This window comes from Papaver somniferum, chromosome 11 (assembly GCF_003573695.1).
Source record: "Papaver somniferum cultivar HN1 chromosome 11, ASM357369v1, whole genome shotgun sequence".
Classification (NCBI taxonomy): domain Eukaryota; kingdom Viridiplantae; phylum Streptophyta; class Magnoliopsida; order Ranunculales; family Papaveraceae; genus Papaver; species Papaver somniferum.
This window is the reverse complement of record NC_039368.1, coordinates 9,169,277-9,178,059: the sequence shown is the minus strand read 5'-3', so window position 1 is coordinate 9,178,059 and position 8,783 is coordinate 9,169,277. Positions and strand designations below refer to the sequence as shown.

The following is an 8,783-nucleotide window of genomic DNA, read 5'->3' as shown; positions in this document are numbered from 1 at the left end:
ATTACTTGTCATTCGTTTTTGGTTGAATAAATGAGAAGTAATCATCAAAATGAGTTGAAAATGGAAGTTGCAGAGAAATTTAATGGAGATTTTTTTCAGAGAAAAGTTCGGTTACGTCGCAAAACGTTCGGTTTCGTCGCAAAAAGTTCGGTTATCACGAATTATTTTTTTCTTAATCGAACTCAGAGTTCAGTTGATTCGCAAAAAATACTTTTAACCGAACCCCTTGTATTAGAACAACACAAGTCCATAAGTTCGGTTCCTTCGCAAAATAAGGATATCACCGAACTTTAGTTTACGAAATAATGAGAAATCCAAAAGTTCGGTTCGTTCGCAAAAATGTTAAGTTTTCTTTGTAACCGAACTCTACCTTTGAAACTTCGTAACCGAACTCTACCTAATTCGCCAAGAAATAAATTTCGTAGTAACCGAATGTTTGCCTAATTGCATATATGCATATATAAGCCCAGTTTGGTTGATTCGCAGAATATGTTGAAGTTTGCGAACCAACCGAACTTCTAATACTAGGTTACTTTTAACCTGCTGTTTGGTTGGGAACTTGGTTGCGTTGAAGTTTGCTAACTAACCGAACATACATATGTAAATCTTATTACTAAAGTTCGACTACCTGCGTGTTTGAAGAAAGAAACTGAACTCTGTGTTCGGTTATATGTTCTTGACATTTATTAATCGAACTCCGCGTTCGGTTACCTGTTCTTCACACTTGGTAATCGAACTACCTGAACCTAGCAGGAATTTTTTATAAAAATTTACAGTTTTATGAATATTTGGACCGATTCAACCACCATTATCTAAGTTTGAAGCATACTTGGGGACCCAAATACTCTTCCCCCGGTTGTGGTTGGTAAAATCCATCATTTTCATCTTGAGATTGAGTTTGTGGAAGAATACATTCACCATCTAAGAAATAACACATATTCAGATCATTGTGAAGATTAACAAATACTCTAGGAGAGGATGGAGATGAAGAATCGAATGAGCTATCATCACTTGAATACTCAAGCTTAGTGAATTGGAAAAAAAAATTATTTTCCATGTTTTTCTTCTTCATCTTCTCTAATTTTACTCTCTCAATAATTCTACTTCTTTAGCTTAATCATTTCACTAATGATTTCACTAATCATTACTCAAAATTAATCAGGAGGGTAGTTTAGGTATTAATATAAATATCTAGATAAGGGGTGACCTAGATTTACTTTTAAATGTCTTACTAAAAATAAAACCATGGTCCCAACAAATCATTCGAAGGGAGAATTAGTGTCCGGGCCTTAAGAAGAGATATTAAGCCCATTAGTTGTTTGTTCGGAGAATATGGGCCGAATGGATTCAACCGATTCTAGTTCGGATCCGTAAAAACGTGTATAGTTCGTAAAGAAGAAATTTGCTATTTAGTGCACAAAACCCGATCCGGGTTAATATATAGTCCAGCGGGATAAAATATTTGATGGCTGGTCCAACAAATTTTCAAAAAGCATAAAATTACCAAGGTAACCCTAATAACACGCGTGTCACAAGAAGAGAAGAAAACACGCTACAAAAAAAATCATCTTTCTTCTTGTTTTCGTCGACATTTCATTCTTCTTCTTCATCAGTTTTTCAGTCTTCTCCAGAGAAAAGAAAATCAAAACCCTAGATTCAAAAAAACAACAATAAAAAATCAAACAAGTTACGGAAAATTTGAAAAATCGTGTGGATCTTAGATACTCTTGAAGAAACTAATGTTAATGAAGAAGATTTTATTGATGCTGATTATGATATGGGTTTATATATAATTAAGGTATGTTTTAAGTTTTTCAATTTCAATTTTACATCAAAACTAGGGTTTTTCAGTTTCAAGTTTTTCTTGAAGAAATTGATGTTAATCGAAAAATTAATGTTTTCAATCTCATATTAACATCAATTCGTTGGTGCAATGCATATCAGTATATACTGTAATTAGCATAACATATTTTGAAGCTATTTAACAGGTATTTGTTGTAATTTTCTTGATCTTCTTCAAGTTTTATTTCTTAGGGTTCGTATTTTTTTTTGTAAATTTTTGTTACAAAATTACTAATTTTATTGTTACTGATATGAATTTGGGGTTTTTGTCTGTGTAGTGGAATATTGGAAGTTTCACAAAAAAAATTCAAGTTTGGCATATATAAATTTAGGAGTTTTCAGATTTTTTCTAAACCCTTAGTTCATGCTTGAATACATATAAATATGTAGTAAGGGAAAGAGTGATTACTTGATGATATTACCTGTATATAATCCTAGCATAGTTTATGCTTGGACATATCGAAATGTGCTTAGGAAAAAGTGATTCGTTGATGTAGTACATGTCAATATGTATCCTTGAATACCAAAGAAATAATATGCAGTATGTGTTAATACAATACATAGCAATATGTATTGTATTGTTGAATACAAGTAGAATTCATCAGCGCTACATATCAATATGTATTATCGAATACTTGGATTGCATATGCATCAGGTACATATCAATATGTATTGTCGAATACTGATGGATATGTAGTGTTGTTGAACAGATACTTTTGAAGTACACATACATCAGTACATATCACCATGTACTTGATGTATTCTTCTTACTTTGTTTTCAACCAACTCTCATTACCTTAAAGTGTCAATATGTATTGTTTGGATATATATGGATAGTTAATTAGTGTTTTGTGTATAATATAATAGTACATATTGGCATGTACAACCCTCTTTTATGCTTGGATATGCATTGGTACGTATCATTATGTAGATTAATGTTGTTTGTATGATTTAATATTACATATTGGCATGTATTATGTAGAACATATTGACATGTACTGTGTAAAAAAACTCTTTATGCTTGAATAGATATCAATACATATTGACATTCAATGTGTAAAAAATCTCTTTTATGCATGAACAAACATCAGTACATATTGATAGGTACTACTGAATACTCAGATTACATATCAGTATGCGAGAACTTTACAAGCTAGTGACTCTTGTCAATCCAGTAAAAGAAGAAAGATCCATCAGTACATATTTATAGGTACTATTGGATACTCAGATTACATATGTATTACCTTGCTAAAGAAAAAAAAAACTCTTTGTTATTTTGCTCAGGAAAAAAATTGTTGCATTAGAATTGTGTCTTCATACATTTCTGTTAAAGTAATGTGCTTGTTGTTATGGATCATAAGATATACCTGTGAATGAACTATAATTTTATTATTTATACATGATCATGATATTAAACTCTGACCACCTTTTTGAACTACAACACCTGCAAGAAGATGGCACCAAAGGAGATTTAAGAAAGTTTTGAGAACATTAAGATTTTAGTACTTTTAGATTGTTTTTTTAATTGGGTTCCTAGTTTTGTTTGCAGGAAGATGACAACATCTTTTTGGATAAAATGTACGCACTTTTTTGTCCATTATGTCTACAATGAAGTTTGCAGTTATAATGTCAAGTATTTGTCAAGTAATATCAAGTCTGTTTTATTGTATAACATGCACTTCATCACTATATACCAGGGATATAAAAAAAATATAAACGTAAATAGAACTCTCAAGAATGCTAGAAAATCAACACAATGAAAATCTTATATAGTTTAGCTATTAATTGGGATTGTTTACAGATATTGTACTCTCTCATGAATGAAAAAGTAAGATACAGAGATATCATCCCTTTTGAGATGCGAAAATCAACTCCATCCAACGATTTATGTTGATGTTTCTGGTTTTCTTCTTCTTTGCAATTCTAATATTTTGTATAAGTACCGAGTATCAGAACTACTGAAAGACCGACATTAGAAACTATGGATCTCCATTTTCCAAGGACGTCATTGTGCAACTTTTGCAGGAATGATGAGAGTGAAATAAATTCCCCCATATTGTTAAGTGCACTATCAAAATGAGTCTCTTTTGCAAAGAAATGAGGGAGAATGTTGATGCAGTCCGGAGACTACTAGATAGAACAAATTCTGCAGTAGATATTTATGTCCACAAATTTTGTGAGTCTTTCATTCTTATAAATAAACTGTGCATTTATCTGAGACATAACATGAGTTCTGCGGGCATCTGACGACGGAACGATATCCACAATGCTTCCATCTGTTATGACCATAGGTCGCAAATTCCTTGTTCTTACTACCACCACCATTCCTGCCACCCCCTACTTGGATATATTCAGAAAATTCAGCTGCAAAAACAAAACAATATCTAAATAAATTAACCAGGTAAATTTAAAAAATAGATGTCTTTCTAATGGTCACTCTCATATAGGTTCATAGCTATTGTAAGATATAACCCCTATAATAGGCAGAAATTCATATATTTGAAATCAATTTTTGAACAAAATCCCAAAAATAAAAATTAAATCAAAACAGAAAATTGCAGCATGTATACACATGTATTGAAGATATTGAAATATACTGAGTAAAACAAACTAGATAACAACTGCATATTAGTAAAAACATAATCAGTTTAGTGTTACTTAAAGATACATAGAAACTATATGAAAAATCAAATTCAAGACAAACATGATGCATAGAACCAAAGACAGTTTCCAAAGTGTGACCAAAAATAAAGGGTAAAATGAAACTATATTTAGTTCTGGAATCAAAATTGTCAAGCAGTGTGCAAGGGTTTAAGCTAGAATACCCTTAGAGTTTGAGAGGTTAATGGTCTAAATACTCACAATAGCACTTGGAAGGATGTACATGGTATCACATCATTCTATTGAGAGAGCATGCATTATTTTAGCAAAAATGGATACTTATAACATATCAGACAACACAAATTTATAGGACACAAAGAGTCAAAGCTTAGCATTGACACCGGTACATATAGATATGTACTGGGTAAAACATGGTACATATTGATATATATCTGTTAGAGTCTACAACACCACCCTTTAGCTTCTTTTTCTTCTATTGGTTCTTTTTTTTTTTCTGCAATTACAAACTGCGTTAGACCCAAATTTGTACCACATTATAAGCAAAAATTTTCAAACTTCTTTAAGCTGATGAATCTCATATGATATAGCAGAATAATTTTACAACGCTGAAAACTCAGGAAGGCTACTAAAAAATATGGTATATCAGTGAAATCTCTTTAACAAGTGGTTTCAGTTCAATAACCTACAACCTTATTATTTTTGAGAATAATCACTCTACCACTAATTCAAATGAATATCAAAGTACATATATACATGTACTAAAGACAACAAGCTTTTGTGCACCAGTTGTTTCTAAGTTCGCTCTACTACCACCTGCCCAATCATCAAAAAATTCTTCCATTGAACATGTATATTGCTTCTACCCACTCACCAGTTAAACCCCCACATTCCTACTAACGAAAATCCTATGAAACTCAATTTCAGGTAAACATAACCTCAATGATACGACTTCCTATTATACATCAAGGTAAATATAACCCCCATCTTCCTAATAACAATAATACAAAGTCATTAGTTTCATTTCCTTAAAGGTTCATAGCTGCTGTAAGATATAAGCATAAATTCATGTCTGTAAACAATTTTTCAACAAAAACCCAAAAATTTCAAAACTAAAACAAAAAATTGTAGTACGTATGAATATATACCGAAGAAAATAAGAAACGAAAGCCTAGTAGATATTGATATGTTCTGAGTAAACACCTAGTAGATATAGGTATGTACTTAGTAAAAACTAGTAAATATTACATTACATACATACATGTACTGGGGAAAACAAAAATATCTACTGAATTGACAAAAGACAATAGTAAAAACCTAGTAGATATCTAGTTTAGAGGTTGAAATGACTGACAAACTTTCCAAGTGAGAATATTATATTCAGTACATACACATATGTATCATTTGATCATACATAGGAATGCACATGTCTGGATCTGAAGGAGAAAATCTCCATTAGTTTTTTTTTTTACTTATTCATATAAGAACTGCTAAAAGCAACTCTTCCGGAACCAAAATCCACTACAAGGAAAATATAAAAATATACACATGAAAATGCACAGAGATCCTCAAATTAATAAATCCAAGCATAACAAAATAATTTAAAAAAAATTCTTCACATCCACTAACTTGGACAAGATAAACATATTTTAAATGAATGGCTACAAAAACCAAAATGGACAAACTCGGACAATTGCACTGAAAAAACAACAACAACCATTATACATATCATTGTGTTATTCTCAAAGTCGTAAATGCATCAAACTAGCAAATAATGATCATAAATAGGATTCATATGTTTGCATGTCATTAATTACGAAGTAAAAAAACCCCATCGAAATCCAATTCAGCATAAGAGTCTGAAATTTAACCGTAAATGAAAATTTTGAACAAAAAATTTTGAAAATTGAAGAAGAAGGTGATCAAAACAGAGGAAATGAAAAGATTATTACCTGAGATAATAAGGGAATTTATCGAAAGTAACATTACTATGTTTTCCATCAATAATATGTCTTCGCGGATCTTGTTGGATCTGTTCAAATGATATAGTATTACTGGAAGAAGACAAATTTGATGAACTAACTAAAAAATTAAAAAATTTACACAAAATCTATGAGAACGTTTATAACAAATCTCCGCTCTAATTTCAAATCAGATAAATGAACCAAAAAAAAATCAATTTTGATTTTTTTATAAATCCTAAAATGAAATTTCTAGAACAATTCATTTTGAAACAACAATATACCTGAAATCAAAATTTGAGAGATTAGCGGAGGGCTTAGCTTTTTCACTGTTGTTGATGAGATTTTATGATTTTTCCAGTGAGAAATTTTCCTCCTTTCATACCCGGAGGTTTCTTCAAGAGCTACAGAGAAAGTAAAATAGAATTTGGTTATGCATCTTATTCTACGGAAGGGTAGTTTTGGCTTTTGAAAAATGCAATTTATATCACTCACACGTGAATAGGACTAGAAGATAAGTTTTCTGGTCCAAAAATATGTTTTTGGACCAGCGGATAGTTTTGTTCTCGTGGTGGACTACACAATAATCGGTCTTGAATTTTTTGGATTAACTAGTAATTCCTAGTTCGTAAAGTCTAAAAAGTTCATGAACTCAGATCGGCATTTCAATTGTACGGCGAATTGATAACTAGGGTGTGGATAATGCTCCTCCAATTACCTTTTAAACTACATACATGTAACTTGTATTTTATTAAATGCATTTGATTTTCCCAGGGAAAAAAAATCGAACTCAAACATAGGTTAAAAAGATATTATTTACTACATGAGTTCTTCTTATTGCTAAAAAATTCATTAACACTTGTTCGAGCATGTGCAGGAAATCGGGATCATAGCTCAGCTGGTACTTTTCTTACTGAGTCACTAACTACATGTTAAACTTTAATCCTCTGAATATTTTACCGAATTTGATACAAGAGTTTCACAAACTGGTCAGACAATGGGTGCATACACGTCTGCTCTGTCATTGCAAATGGTTCAAAGAGGGTGGATACGAAGGAAACTTGGAAGAAAAAAACTATGTAAGTCGAGATGAATGAAGTGTAATATTTGTAATGTGGTAAACTCGCGTGACAAGAAGAACGAAGTTTTTGTGAGAAAGAGAAATACTTTACAAAATTACAAGTTTCTATTTAAGAATTTGTATGATTTTTATAAAAGGTAATATAATATGGTTACTTCACAACTTGTGTTAGGTCATACATAGCTACTTACGTTATACTAAAATTTCATTTGAAACCTAAACATAAGCTGAGATGATGGAGAAAATTGATAATACTAAACAAGAATTCATGTGATCACAAACACTTTGAAAAGGATGGTGCGGCAGCGAGGCTCTCATTGTGTCTTACAAGCGTTATTATCTTATGTGCATCCTTCAATCTATCACATTGTGCTAGATACCATAATACTTCACCGGATGACTCAAATATTCGCCAATTATGTGGGGACGGTGGTCACATTTGATTAATTATATGCAAACTAAACCCTAATAAGGAACGATTTTTTGGAGACCATGGTTTTTTTGTGGGAACCATTGTTTTATTTTGGGTAAGACATTAGAAGTAAATCTAGATTACCCCTTATCTAGATATTTATATTAATATCTTAATTACCCTCCTAATTAATTTTGGATAATGATTAGTTAGTGTTAATAATAGTTAGTGTAATGATTAAGTTAAAGATAATTAGTGACATTAAAAAATCAGATGGTTTTTTTTTTTAAAGAAGTAGAATTATTGAGAGAGTAAAGTTAAAGAAGATGAAGAAGGAAAACATGAAAAACGATGGATTTTACCAACCACAATCGGAGGAAGAGTATTTCCGTACCCATGTATGCTTCAAAGTTAGATAATGTTGGTTGAATTGCTCCAAATTTTCAAAAAAATGTAAACTTTTAGAGTAGATTTGGGCTTGTTCGGTCACCTTATGTGAAGAACAGGTTACCGAACACATCTGAAAGTGTAGTTCGGTTACTTTTTCCAAACACGCAGGTTACCGAACTCGCTCTTTAATGGAGGTTTTTAGTCGTTTGGTTAACAGACATGTTACCAAACTTTGTTTATAGGATTTACAGAGTCATGTTCGGTTGGTTCGCAAACTTTAACGTAACAACATATCTAACCGAACTCCACATGTATGCAATTAGTGAAGAGTTCGGTTTGTCAAAAAAATTTGCGAACAAACCGAACATAGTGGGACAAATTCGGTTAAATCATAACTCAACATAGTGGGAAAAATAACACAGTTCCGTTACATTGTTTTTTTTTTATGTATTATGGGTAGAGTTCGGTTACTAACTAG

The 8,783-nt window shown here is 31.6% G+C and overlaps 1 long non-coding RNA gene across 1 annotated transcript; it reads right to left on the bottom strand.

The window, feature by feature from the left end:
* Nucleotides 1-3,621: 3,621 nt before the first annotated feature.
* LOC113321211 lies at nucleotides 3,622-6,841 on the bottom strand. The gene is made up of 3 exons (XR_003346545.1): nucleotides 6,707-6,841; nucleotides 6,414-6,493; nucleotides 3,622-4,206 (listed from the first exon to the last, which is right to left on the bottom strand). It is a non-coding gene; the product is annotated as an uncharacterized LOC113321211 (long non-coding RNA).
* Nucleotides 6,842-8,783: the final 1,942 nt, after the last annotated feature.